General features: G+C 42.1%; 2 long non-coding RNA genes across 3 annotated transcripts; both read left to right on the top strand.

Moving 5' to 3' along the window:
* Positions 1-8,572: 8,572 nt before the first annotated feature.
* On the top strand, positions 8,573-12,036 carry LOC139830982 (uncharacterized). Its single transcript, XR_011744688.1, has 3 exons — positions 8,573-9,928; positions 10,010-10,097; positions 10,214-12,036. It is a non-coding gene; the product is annotated as an uncharacterized lncRNA (long non-coding RNA).
* A 638-nt stretch (positions 12,037-12,674) lies between these two features.
* Positions 12,675-14,815, top strand: LOC139830981 (uncharacterized). 2 transcript variants are annotated; one of them, XR_011744687.1, is made up of 2 exons: positions 12,675-13,799; positions 14,336-14,815. It is a non-coding gene; the product is annotated as an uncharacterized lncRNA (long non-coding RNA). The 2 variants fall into 2 exon arrangements; XR_011744686.1 differs by having other exon boundaries at positions 14,176-14,815.
* Positions 14,816-15,053: the final 238 nt, after the last annotated feature.

Here is a 15,053-nt window from a genome sequence, read left to right as displayed (position 1 = left end):
AATCACCATCCACTTCACCATTCATTTTTGGAAACATCTGACAACGGAACAATATGGCCTTTCCAATCGTCCGTAACCGTGGACACGGCTATTCGAATAGATTTACACTCTGCAGAGGTTGCACACTTGTGCCACAACTTTTGATTACATCCGTCAGGGATAACCCTGAATAATCATAACTCAGTATGCGGATCATCAGCCATAACCTTTCACTTACATACTCTAGTGTAGGCACCTCTCCCCATGAGTTTGGCCTCCCGGTGATAGCCAACTGTTATCCCGGGAACTGCACAGGGCTTGGGTCGTACATTCACCTCATTTCACGTCATTTCACTTTCAACGGAGGCAGCCTCGACCTAACCTCTATGACGCTTGTTTAGAGGGAACCCATACTAAAGTGCATAAGTTTCTAGTTAAGCCTTACCCATAATCAGGTATTGTGTGGGTACTAAAAAATTGGAAAGGTATCGCATCCAAACCCAATCATCAATTTTTGTCAAAGCCACCAAGTCATTCATGTCATATTCAACTTCAAAATCTTTCAATAGAATGACTCATCATTCAAAGGTTTTCAAAGTCATTGGTTTTCACATGTTCCCATCTAGAGTAGTCATTTTTAGTTTAGCACTAGCAACTAGTCATGAGGGGTGCTAATCTAACTTGTATTTCTCTAGGCTACTTTTGATGTTCTTATAACCCTCTATACTTAGACCCAAGTTAACTATAAAGTAAGCTTTGATAAATAAAGTAAAAGCTTGCAAGAATAAAAAATTGGGATTGGATCCTTTAAACAAAAATAGAAGTGTAATGGTGCCTTGCTCTTGTAGAGCTTTGCACTTGGGAGCTTGCAAGAGTATAGCTTGCCTTGAGTGGTGTATTGATCAAAGTGTTCTTCTTCCTCCTCGTAGACCTCCTCCTCCTGGTATTCCTCGGTACTAGCGTCTATAAACAGATACGAGGTATACAATCACCAAACAATTCTTAAGGGCTAGCCTAAGCACACAAATGATTCACACCAATTATTCTAGCATCACACATTAATCACAAGAGTTGGTTAACTTGTGTTTTAATAAACTTGTAAGAGAAAATAATTTCCTCTCATTGAATCTTCATTTCCTCAAATAATAACGTATGATCATATGTTGACCAAGGTCAACACTTCATCAATATCATTTGGGGAAAAGGCCATGCCTTGTTATTTTTGCTACTTTAATTCTACAACTCATATAGGGTTAGAACCAGTGTAGTTATTTAGATCTTTTCCTAAGCTTTCCAAATATATAAAATTCGTTGAATTTGGTTCAGTAGATTTGAAACTATTTAAGTTTGAATTTGGCATCTGCAAGGAAATTCAAATAAATCACAAATTCTATTTCAAACGCTTGGGCTTAGGCGGGAAACGAAACTGGGCCGCAGTGGGAAAAAAGACTTGGGCCAGCCCATCTACGCGTCTCGCGCGAGTGGGCTTCCTGACAGTGGGGCCCGCTGTCAGCGAGACTTAAAGGGCGAAACGGTACGAGCAATGGGAGGCGTAGGATTAGAAGGAGATCCAACGGCGCATGAGCGTCGTCTTCTCCAGCGAGAAGCGAACTCACTGGCGGCGAGGGTATGGGGTCGGAGAGCCTACCGGTGCTCCGGCGATCGTCGGAGGGGTGCGTGGCGGCGTTGGAGTGGACGGCGAGTCTCCTGGTACAGATGGCGTTGCTCGGGGTGGCTCCAATCGACGGCTCGGTGCTGCGGGTACTGGCGGGCTCCGGCGTCAAATTGAGGTGGCTCCGGCGATAATGTGGCTAGGGCTTTGTTCGAGGAGGAGCAGAGATGGGAGGAGAAGCTGTTGGTGTGGAGAATGGAGGCACGGGAGTGCCCTATTTATAGCGTCGGAGGGGTGCTGCGGGTGCCCGTGGAGGTCGATCATGGCGCGGCCGTTCTGGTGAGCGAAGGGGCAAGGTAAGGACGGAATGGTGCAGCTGGCATCATGGCGAGTCTCGCGTGCTAGCTGGCGCGACGAAAGTGCGACGGGATGGCTCGGGATGATGCCGTGTCTGCGGCGGTACTGGCGGCGGACTTTATGCGCGGGCGGCGGCGACAGGGCGCACGCAGGGGCTTGAGCGTGTCTAGCTTGTAGCCGTTGGCGTGGAGATGCTCGATGCAGAGATGGAGGGGCAGGGAAGGACGGATGCGGCGGCGCGTGCTGCTGCTCTGGCGCGTCCAGTGCACGGTGAGTGTGCAGGCTAGCATGTCCTGGACGCTCTGGGCACGTACGGGGCTGGCCAATGCCGGCCTCTCACGTGCCAGGGTTTGGCATGGGCTGGTGCAGGGTGGTCTGGAGATGCTCTGTGACAAGGTTAAAGAGAGGGAGAGGACCAGAGATGGGAGATGGCATGATGGTGTGCAAGGGTGCACGACATGGCCATGTCTAGCTGTGCTCCTTGCTTTAATCACCAGAGCAATGGCATGATTTGATGCAGGGGAAATAGGAGTACAAGTTTGATGCAGGTTGGTCTCAAGTTTAGGCAAAGATTCATTGGGTAATAGCATGTATGCAAAAAAGCAGATTCTAGCCTGCCATGTGTTTGATGAAATGGCCGCAAGAACATTTTTGTTGAATTTTGCAAATCTTTTTGGTGGAGTTGATTTGAATAATATTTGGAGCCTAGTGGTGGTGGTGGTGTGCAAAATGGTGGTGGTTTGTGAAATTTCAAAATGGGTATGATCTACACTTTGTTTTAATGTTGCCACTTGTCAACCTTATACTAAGCAATAGGGACAGAATCAACCATGATGGTCAACACACAAAGTGTTCACCTTGATATGCTCTTGGATGAGGTGGAAAGAGTTGGGAGGGTTAGGTTTAAGATTTGCTTAATAATAGGGCTCAAAGTGGGTAACATATTAATAGTAGCAGATTTGACCATTATCATATGTCACTCGCATTTGAATTTTCCTTTGCTTTGATTTGTGTTTATTTGATTCAAAAGTGTTTGTTATTGGTCTAGGGAGGTTTCCCAAGCATTGTCACAATCCATTATGGCCTTGGTTGAGGATTTGCAAAAATGGCCATAAGCCATATGTGAGGTTTTGCCATTTCTTTCTTATTTCTTTTTCTTCCTCTCTTAGTGCTCAAGATCATGTTCTAGGGTTTTAGAATCATTGTTAAGCTCACACACAATAATTAGGTCAAAAACACAAGAATTAAACATGGGCACTATGCATAACACAAGAGTTAATAAAAGTTTTTTGTTGGTTCTCAAATTTGAATTTGGGAAACTCATTCTTCTATTTATTGAAAACTTGGGATGTTACACTACTCGACAAAGGTTATATCCGCATAAGCCTTAGTCCTTGTGTTGTTCTATTATTCTTGTTCCTAAGAAAGATGGTACATGGCGTATGTGCATAGATTGTAGAGCTATAAACAACAATACTATTCGATATCGTCATCCTATTCCCCGTTTAGAGGATATGTTAGATGAATTGAGTGGTGCTGCTGTGTTCTCTAAAATTGATTTGCGTAGTGGTTATCATCAAATTAGGATGAAAGAAGGGGATGAGTGGAAAACAGCTTTTAAAACAAAATTTGGTTTATATGAGTGGTTAGTAATGCCTTTTGGTTTGACTAATGCACCTAGCACTTTCATGAGACTGATGAACCATGTTTTGCGTGATTTTATTGGCAAGTTTGTGGTTGTGTATTTTGATGACATATTAATCTACAGCCGCAATGAATCTGATCATACTATACATATTCGACATGTTTTGCAAGTGTTGCGTGATAATAAACTCTATGGTAATCTTGAGAAGTGCACATTTTGCAAATATAAGGTCATATTTCCGGGTTATGTTGTCTCTAAGCATGGAGTAGAAGTAGATGTGTCTAAAATTGAAGCTATTCAAAATTGGCCTACTCCCATGAATGTGAGTCAAGTAAGAAGTTTTCATGGTCTTGCTGGGTTTTATAGACGATTTGTGCCCAATTTTAGTACTATTGCTGCACCTTTGAATAAATTGACTAAAAAGGGTGTTGTCTTTGAGTGGGGCGTAGCCCAAGATCATGCTTTTGATGAACTGAAACGATTGTTAACTTCTGCACCGTTGCTTCCACTTCCTGATTTCAATAAGCAATTTGAGATTGAATGTGATGCTAGTGGTATTGGAATTGGTGGTGTGTTGACGCGAGAGGGTCACCCAGTTGCATATTTTTCTGAGAAACTTTCTGGTGCAAAGTTGAACTATCCTATATATGATAAAGAATTGTATGCTTTAATTAGAGTTCTTGAGGTTTGGCAACATTATTTATGGACAAAAGAATTTATCATACATTCTGATCATGAAGCTTTGAAATATCTGAAAGCCCAATCTACTTTGCATAGGCGTCTTGCTAAGTGGGTTGAGTTCATTGATTATTTTTCATACACTATTAAGCATAAGAAGGGAAAAGATAATATTGTTGCTGATGCTCTATCTAGGAAGAATATGCTATTAACTCAACTTGATGTTAAAATTCCTGGTTTAGAGATACTACGTGATTTGTATGCCACTGATCATGATTTTGCTGAACCATATTGCTTATGTCCTCTTGGTAAGGCATGTGAAAAAAATCACATACATGATGGGTTCTTGTTTAGAGCTAACAAACTATGTGTTCCAGAATCGTCTGTGCGTTTGCTCTTATTGCAGGAATCTCATGCTGGAGGTTTGATGGGTCACTTTGGGCGTGAGAAGACGCTACTCATGTTCGCTGATCATTTTTATTGGCCAAAGATGAGGCAGGATGTGGACATGTATGTGAAGAGGTGCATTACTTGCAATAAGTCCAAGTCCAAGCTGAAGCCTCACGGTTTGTATACTCCATTACCGGCACCTACTACACCTTGGGAGGATATTAGTATGGATTTTGTGTTGGGTTTGCCGCGTACTAAAAGAGGCCATGATTCTATATTTGTGGTAGTGGACAGATTTTCTAAAATATCACACTTTATTGCCTGCCACAAGAGCGACGATGCGTCACATATTGCTAACCTGTTTTTTAGGGAGATTGTACGTCTACATGGTGTCCCGAAGACTATTGTTTCTGATCGTGACGTGAAGTTTATAAGCTACTTCTGGAAGACGCTTTGGAGAAATCTGAGGACAAAGCTACTTTTCAGTACAACTTGTCATCCCCAAACTGATGGTCAAACTGAAGTGGTGAATAGAACATTGTCACAACTGTTGAGATCCATGATCAAGAAGAACCTGAAGGAGTGGGAAGAGTGTTTGCCGCATGTGGAGTTTGCTTACAACAGGGCGGTACATTCTACCACAGAGTTGTGTCCTTTTGAGGTGGTGTATGGTTTCAAACCCATTACTCCGCTTGATTTGTTGCCTCTACCCATCCATGAGAGAGTCAATATGGAGGCATCCAAGAGGGCAGCTTTTGTGAAGAAAATACATGTGAAGACTAAAGAGTTGATAGAGAAGAAAGGCAAGAGCAATGCTGCAAGAATGAACAAAAAGCGCAAGGAGATGTTGTTCAAGCCTGGTGATATGGTCTGGGTACATTTTCGCAAGGATAGGTTCCCGAAGTTACGGAAGTCCAAGTTGCTTCCTCGTGGTGCTGGTCCTTACAAAGTGCTTGCCAAGATTAATGATAATGCATACTCGATAGATCTTCCACTTGATCAGTAATTCTTTTAGTGTTGCTGATTTGACACCATATGACGGAGAAGACCTTGGAGCGTCGAGGTCGACGCCTTTTGAAGGGGGGGAGATGATGAGGACATCCCTACTACACCACTACCTCCGTCATTACCAAATGAAGATGAACCTGCTGTGAAGCTCAAGTCCAATGAAGTTCGGATTGGACCTATTACAAGGGCTCGTGTGAAGCTACTTAAACAACATGTGAACTTGTTCCTAAACCATACTTTAATTGATGAGAACTTTATACTGCCTAAGTCCTGTTACTTATGTATGATCAGATATGAAGAGGAGACAAGCATCGCACGAGGAGGAGAGGAGCAGCTGGACGTGAAGAAGGACGTGAAGCTGGACATGTACGCGCGAGGGAGGAGCGGGAGGCATGCGCGAGAGGAGAAGACGAAGTCCAGGCCGGCCCAACACCCGGTCAGACCGGCCACCACACCGGCGCGCCCGGTCCCTGGCCCGGTCCGACCAGGCGGCAGACCGGATCCACCCCGGCGCCAACCGGGCGCCCCACTGACGTCAACCGGACGGGTTACCGCGCGACACTTTCCCCGTCCGGCCGGCACCCGGTCCCTAGCCTGGTTTGAACCGGCCAGCCCGGTCCCAGGCCCGGTCGACCGGCCCCCAGACCGGCCGTGTGCGAGTCTGTCTCGACCAGATCTATTCTGGGTCAGTTATTCTTGTATTTTTCCGACCAGAAGTCGTCCCGGACGCCTATATAAGTGCACAGGACGCACCCCTAGCTGCTTTAGACCACGTTTAAGATAAACCCTAGTTCTTAGTTGTTTGTTCTGCAAAACTATTGAATCCCCTACACCATATTGCTTGATTTGGTGTAGATCTGAAAGTCTTGTGTGATCTGTTGTTCCATTGAGAATTAGTAGATTGCAACTTACCGCTTCGTGGTAGGCGGCTACGTGCGCAAGTGTGTGGAGTTGCGAATATCTTGCAGGGTTGAGAGCTGTTGCATTGGCAACAGAGACCAATCGAGAGATCTCGTTGCTCATACAAGTTATCATCCACTACATCGTCGTGTTCATCCGCTGTGTTCATCCCGTGATCATCATCACCACCGTTGCTTACTGAGAAGGTCGGGCCAACCCTTATCACATCTAACGTGAACTTGCAATGGGATTCATTTCTGTTTATATGTGTTCATTTCCTTTGCCAGATGCTCCACCAAAATTCATTCATGACGTGATGGCTCCTCCCAAAGAAAATAAGGGAAAGCAAGCCAGCAATAGCAAGGAAGCAGCAGCAAGATCCAGGGCAGTGAAACATCTCGTGAGCGTTCAAAAGATCCTCAAATTCCAGTCCATCGGTGAGGATCATCAGAGCATATCTGGACAAGGACAAATAATTTTAAAACCAAATTCTAGCTGATTAACCTTTCTTCAGAACTAACGGCATGCTAGTCAAAAGCATCAATGCATACAAAGTGCAAAAAAATATTAGGTGAGCATTCTAACCTGTAATAAAATACTTTTGCAACAATTTAGATATACCGAGAATGATTCCGCTGGACAGTTTTGTTTGCAGTGAATATGATGCTAGTATAGTTACTAGTAACATGTTATGACATGTGTGTTACAACCATGTACCTTCATCAATGAGGAGACTAGTTGATGTATGTTTATAATTATATGTATTGTTTAACTGCACACACAATTCGTAAATAATAATTCCTTCCAATATCCGTGCAATATCCTCACTTAATAACACTTCAGTAGTTACGTACTTGATCCATCCATTCTATGTATCATCATCTCCAGTGCATGCCTAACTCCAGTTTGGTCGCATCTGGGAGCCTACAAAGAGTTCGATGAAATGCTAGAAAGCCTCTAACATGCTGGTATTGTTGTCTGGCATCTGCAATTGCGCAGTGTGCAGGTAACCGGGGGGGGGGGGGGGGGGGGGTAAAGGGTGGATATGGGTGACATCATTGCAGAAAATGCTACTAGTTAATATGTAGGCAAAACTATTAAAGATCAAGGCTTTCCAGACGATGTTTGATATCATGCTAGGTCAAGATGCCATGTCCATGTTTGATATCATGCTAGGTCAAGATGCCATGTCCTGGAACACTTGGACCATAGGGCATATGCAGAATGAACTTGCCAACAGTGAGATATATGGAATTCTCAACACTATCTTTTGGCTCAATCTAACCATTTCATTTCCAGAATCATTATCCCCAATATGTATGCAAGATGATTGGGTTCGAGAAGATTTAGTTTGATCAAATTTGAAGTTTTCATCAGCTTGCTAGTCATGCACGTTTTAAGTGTACCATTCTCTCTTTGTTCCTTGCACCAAGTTTTGACTGCTGTTTTGTAAAAGAAAAAAAGTCCGATTTAGCTCATGTTTGTAAAGGTTTCTCATGCATCACTACAGTTTTCACCAGTAGTGCGTGTTTCGCAATTCATTTAGCTTGCATGTCTTTTCAGATGTTAAAAGCCCAGCAGAGTTGTGTATCTACACTATTTAAAAAGGAGGAACATGTTCCTTATTCTGCCAACCTTTCAATACGTCAAGTTTTGGTCGTCAACCTCGTCCGCTTATTCCAGCATTCCATCATCCCGCGCGGGCCCAACTGGGCCAAAGCCCAGCTAACTTGAGTGGAACGGGAACCCTAGGCACCCGAAACCCTCGCTCCTCACCCGGGACGCAATCCTCACGCTCGCGCAGCCCGCCTCCATCTCCACATTCCGCCGCCCGCCCGCCGCCCCCTCCTCCCTTTGGCAGTAGAGAGCAGCTGCCAACAGCATCCCCACATCCCTCGCCAAGGCCTCCGCGCGGCCAGGTTCTCACGGTGCCGTCGCCTCCACAGCCCCCGACCACCGACCTCTCGACCACCCCATCTCCCGGCTTCTCGATCTGATCAACGCCTTCCTGGACAGGAGCTCGCCCCAGCCTCCGTACAGGCCGAACTTCCGCCGGCCTGTGCAGGAGCTCCCGGTGGCATGCTCATCTACTCGACGCCGGCCTCCCGATCTGCTCGCCACCGGCCTGTGCAGGAGCTCACCGGCGGCATGCTCATCTTCTTGTTATTTTTTCAGAATCTAATTGCACCCGGATTGGCAAGAGACATAATAATCTCCCATCGTCTGAATCTTTCATCTTTTAAATCGGGAAGCACCTTGCTATTATTTTGGGGTAATCTGAATTGTTCATCTATCTGTAATCTTTGCACACTAAGGTCTGTAGTTTTACATATGATGTGCACATATGATTTGTGTACTTGAGTAGCACCACATGAATATATCCGACAAACTGTTGGTCTGCTATGCAGTTGAAGATATGTTGGGTTTTATTTCTTAAGAGTATTGATTCGTTTGTGTCAGGTTTAGATGTATACATAGGCTTCCCCTTAATTTATACAATTTGGTATTCCTTAAATCACTTATTATATGGTGAAAATCACTAGAATTGTGTAAGGATCTGGTATCCTGCATGCATGGATTAGTTGCCATATTGATCAGTTTTCTTCTCTTCCGTTTTTTGAAGATTTTTTAACCTTTGTTAATGCGAGCTGGTACATATGTTCAACTGACCCATTTCAAAAATAGCTACCACCTACTCTTATCCTTTATTTGCCCTAATTGGTTGAAATTCTTTAATCTATGGCAGGCCATACTTTTAATTCATGTGCCTACTAGATTTAGGAGTTTTATAATAGAAGGTTCTTCTTACTTAAGTAATAATTCTCACCTTTATGTCATTGTTTCAATCTATGGCGGCTGTAGCGGTGTCGACGTCGGTGGCTGGCTCGCCCAGATCAGACCTGGAGGACCACGGACTTGGAGGCCATGCACGATGCCGTGGTTGCAGCTAGAACGTGAGGATGCAAATGTGCGAGCCTGCATGACACAGGTGAACTCTAGGCTCACCCGGTGCGTGTGTCTTGGCAAGTCAGCTGTTGGCGGTGGTCATCAACTCCTCTACACCTCCACATGAGACATGCCGCAGGTGAATTCCCTTTCTAGATGTGTTGATTGTGAGTTTTGATTCACTTGTTGAGAACGATCTGTCATGGTAGGTATAGAGCTCATTTTTCACCAATATATAAGTAGGTCGACTCAATCCATGGTAGATACTGTCAAGCCGAGGCAACCGCCCATGCCCACCACCGAGGCCCTGTCGCGCCTTATCCGAGAGGACGATGCTGGTGCCGCCGAAGTGGAGTAGAATGGCATTTGTGCCACTCCCATCACCTAATCCACGCCCCCATTTGGCTCTCATGGTTAGCTAATTTTTGTCGCCTTTCCTCTGCCGATTAGGGTGTTTAGCTTGCTCTAATTCGATGGTTGTTCATTTCATCTAGATTTACTATGATTCAAAGTTGAGTGAACTCGTTGGCGTGCTTGCCTGAAACCTAGCTCAGATTTCTGACATGTGATTGTGAAGCCGGAGTATGTGCTTTCCTCTAACCTATTTACCTATCTTTGACTAATGACATGTGAAATGTTATTACATAGACAGAGTGTCGGCCGTCTCTAACACGTGTTGCTGTTGTTAATTAGTGCAGACGTGGCAGGACCATAGTGTAGGAGCCAGGAATCAATCCGGCCTCATATGGATCCTACAGCGATGACAAGGTAATGTGAACAACAACAAGTATTTTCTTAATCTTATTTTCTGGTTCTTAGAAAGTTATTGTACTCTATGTAGGCTAAACAGAAGTGTCGTCGGCACTGTAGAATATCAGTTTACCTATAAGAGATCTTTGGATTTTTTGAGGGGTTATGGTGTTTTGCGAATTATGGTTGGATTATTACTGTTCGTGTTGTACCACTCCAAAACGCATGTGTGAATAACATTTTACTGTCTGAGTTCTGAAACATCGGTTCCTTGTGTGCATGGACGTCTTCCTCCCCTTCCGCTGTAGAAGCTTTTAGTATGCTTCACATTTTTGAAGGGCATGCATTTATTTTTCCTGTACTGTTAGTACCTTCCAGCGGTAGGTTAATTGTAGTTGGTATTTATAATCAATTGTCTGCATCGAATTATTTATTTGTTCAGGACCATGAAGCGCCAAATGATGTATTTAATCAACGTAATGGCAAATGCCATTTTCCTTGGCTACCAAACAGCATATGCTCTATATGCTCTCATTAATATGCTTTCATCTCATGTCTCATTTTTTTTATGTTGAATCTGTTTTCAGCTTCATAGTAATTTGGAATCGCTGAATGCCAAACTCAGCCAGCATGCCTAATAAAGCATAAAGCTCTTATTTTCTACTGTTAGCACTGTCTATTGATGTCAGGTCCATAGTGCACGAGTTGAGATTGTCAACACCGCTTCCCTATCACCGAACATGGCGTATCAGGTCATCTAGCACCTCTCCAACACCTGCTTTATATAATTATCTTTTGCCTTTTTTATAGACTTATTGCTCCTTACGTTTTACTAAAAATGTAAAATAGTTAGCTAAACCTTGAAATAATAGCCAACACCTTATTTTTCCCAATTACAGAATTAAAAGATTCATTTTTTACTATTCCCGAATGTGAAGTGCCATGATTATCTTATTTCAAAATATTTTCTATTTGATTTGCCTAGATTTTCATAGCATAACAGACACTGATTGGAAGTAAGAAGCTAAAAATTGGACACCTGTACATTACCGACTCGTAAATTACTGCATGGTGATGGAGTTTGTTTCGGGGCAATAGGTCCAATATCATATCCACTTATTGTTTTTTCACAAAAAATGTTGTTTGTTGGTTGCATTTCTATTCCTGACTACAGGTTAGGTAAATTATGTTTATGACTCGCTCTCCGAGCCATTGAGATACTTGCACAACTGAAGGATCAAAGGAGTATACTAATCATTGCCACTGATACAAATTTTGGAATGTGTACTTGCATAATAAACAATATAGTGCACTTTGACTTGAAAAGTGAAAGTTTACTTGTCAATTTGAGGTATCGTCAACCCCCAATATGCAAGGTAAGAAGCACAATTCTTATTATTTTGTCCTATTGTTTGTTTTGCACCGTGTGGCTAGACTATTGCTTCTTCTCTTATGTGTGCTATTTCTATGTTTGGGAATCCATACTATATAATATTGACTTGACTTACCAAATTGGACACCAGATAGTGATATTTTTTTAGCATCCTATCCCCCATACTTGCAGTCTGCTCCTTGCTACACATAGTGCTTTTTAAGATAATCATATTAACATTTGCTTCGGCTGCTACATAATTGTTGATAGAACTTGACATTCATGTAGTCCAGAATGTACTCCTGCTTACGCAATTGATGAGTTCATCTTGAAAATACACCTATGATTAAGATTTACCTTATGGACACCTTTGTTGACAGTGGAATGAACATATGTACGTTCGAGCTCATCACATATGAAGAAGTATATGCAGATTCACATTGTGGTGTTATTATTGGTGGGTAGAAATCAGCCATGATGTGAGCCATCATAAAAGGTATATGCGCAGAAGTTATTGTTCATTTCATCTAGATTTACTATGATTCAAAGTTGAGTGAACTCGTTGGCGTGCTTGCCTGAAACCTAGCTCAGATTTCTGACATGTGATTGTGAAGCCGGAGTATGTGCTTTCCTCTAACCTATTTACCTATCTTTGACTAATGACATGTGAAATGCTATTACATAGACAGAGTGTCGGCCGTCTCTAACACGTGTTGCTGTTGTTAATTAGTGCAGACGTGGCAGGGCCATAGTGTAGGAGCCAGGAATCAATCCGGCCTCATATGGATCCTACAGCGATGACAAGGTAATGTGAACAACAACAAGTATTTTCTTAATCTTATTTTCTGGTTCTTAGAAAGTTATTGTACTCTATGTAGGCTAAACAGAAGTATCGTCGACCGTAGAATATCAGTTTACCTATAAGAGATCTTTGGATTTTTTGAGGGGTTATGGTGTTTTGCGAATTATGGTTGGATTAGTACTGTTCGTGTTGTACCACTCCAAAACGCATGTGTGAATAACATTTTACGGTCTGAGTTCTGAAACATCGGTTCCTTGTGTGCATGGACGTCTTCCTCCCCTTCCGCTGTAGAAGCTTTTAGTATGCTTCACATTTTTGAAGGGCATGCATTTATTTTTCCTGTACTGTTAGTACCTTCCAGCGGTAGGTTAATTGTAGTTGGTATTTATAATCAATTGTCTGCATCGAATTATTTATTTGTTCAGGACCATGAAGCGCCAAATGATGTATTTAATCAACGTAATGGCAAATGCCATTTTCCTTGGCTACCAAACAGCTTATGCTCTATATGCTCTCATTAATATGCTTTCATCTCATGTCTCATTTTTTTTTATGTTGAATCTGTTTTCAGCTTCATAGTAATTTGGAATCGCTGAATGCCAAACTCAGCCAGCATGCCTAATAAAGCATAAAGCTCTTATTTTCTACTGTTAGCACTGTCTATTGATGTCAGGTCCATAGTGCACGAGTTGAGATTGTCAACACCGCTTCCCTATCACCGAACATGGCGTATCAGGTCATCTAGCACCTCTCCAACACCTGCTTTATATAATTATCTTTTGCCTTTTTTATAGACTTATTGCTCCTTACGTTTTACTAAAAATGTAAAATAGTTAGCTAAACCTTGAAATAATAGCCAACACCTTATTTTTCCCAATTACAGAATTAAAAGATTCATTTTTTACTATTCCCGAATGTGAAGTGCCATGATTATCTTATTTCAAAATATTTTCTATTTGATTTGCCTAGATTTTCATAGCATAACAGACACTGATTGGAAGTAAGAAGCTAAAAATTGGACACCTGTACATTACCAACTCGTAAATTACTGCATGGTGATGGAGTTTGTTTCGGGGCAATAGGTCCAATATCATATCCACTTATTGTTTTTTCACAAAAAATGTTGTTTGTTGGTTGCATTTCTATTCCTGACTACAGGTTAGGTAAATTATGTTTATGACTCGCTCTCCGAGCCATTGAGATACTTGCACAACTGAAGGATCAAAGGAGTATACTAATCATTGCCACTGATACAAATTTTGGAATGTGTACTTGCATAATAAACAATATAGTGCACTTTGACTTGAAAAGTGAAAGTTTACTTGTCAATTTGAGGTATCGTCAACCCCCAATATGCAAGGTAAGAAGCACAATTCTTATTATTTTGTCCTATTGTTTGTTTTGCACCGTGTTGCTAGACTATTGCTTCTTCTCTTATGTGTGCTATTTCTATGTTTGGGAATCCATACTATATAATATTGACTTGACTTACCAAATTGGACACCAGATAGTGATATTTTTTTAGCATCCTATCCCTCATACTTGCAGTCTGCTCCTTGCTACACATAGTGCTTTTTAAGATAATCATATTAACATTTGCTTCGGCTGCTACATAATTGTTGATAGAACTTGACATTCATGTAGTCCAGAATGTACTCCTGCTTACGCAATTGATGAGTTCATCTTGAAAATACACCTATGATTTAGATTTACCTTATGGACACCTTTGTTGACAGTGGAATGAACATATGTACGTTCGAGCTCATCACATATGAAGAACTATATGCAGATTCACATTGTGGTGTTATTATTGGTGGGTAGAAATCAGCCATGATGTGAGCCATCATAAAAGGTATATGCGCAGAAGTATGATGTGAACGGTTCTTCTGTTCGCAGGTGGAATTGTGAGCTCGCTCTCTCGACCACGCGTGGGTCTACTGGGATGGGAATAATTTTTTTTTCCAGTTGCATGCATTTTGGGGAAAAGAGAAATATGGGTGACCATTAAGCCGCACATATTGAGAAAATGAGTTTATTAAGTGTTTACACCATATCATGTGACTCTTTCCGAATGGTTGTTGATTAAACCATGTAACATATATAGTTGTTGAGATGTATAGTTGTTGAGATGGCAATCAAGATACGCTTATGCAAACCTGTGGAATAGTAAACAATTGATCTTCATGTAGAATCATTCGTACCCTGCTAGAATCCAAAGCAAAGAGAATCTAGAGGGGACATGTAGTAGAGCCAATGAAGCATACCCAAAAGGTATGCAAAAGCAGTATCAATTGTGTAATCTTGGTATTCTGGCCAGAAACTCTGAGGCTTAGAAGAAACGTGAATCATCTTCCAAAATATGCTTTCACTGCTGCACTACATGGAAAGAACAACCATATGTGCAAAACAAAGTATCAGTTTGAATTGGAAGATAAATTGAATGAATCTTCCGAGCATTCATATAATTTGATCAGGAATATAAAGAAGCTAATTAAGTTATAGGCCTATCCTTACATTGGAAGGGAACAAACAACAGAGACAAAATCTTATAGTAAACAATTAAGTCTGCATCTTATCTGATAGATCATTGATTGCCCCATAATAAGTCACACAG

This window comes from Lolium perenne, chromosome 5, assembly GCF_019359855.2.
Source record: "Lolium perenne isolate Kyuss_39 chromosome 5, Kyuss_2.0, whole genome shotgun sequence".
Taxonomy (NCBI): Eukaryota; Viridiplantae; Streptophyta; class Magnoliopsida; order Poales; family Poaceae; genus Lolium; species Lolium perenne.
The sequence above is the reverse complement of the archived record's forward strand: the minus strand, read 5'-3'. Positions and strand labels throughout refer to the sequence as shown.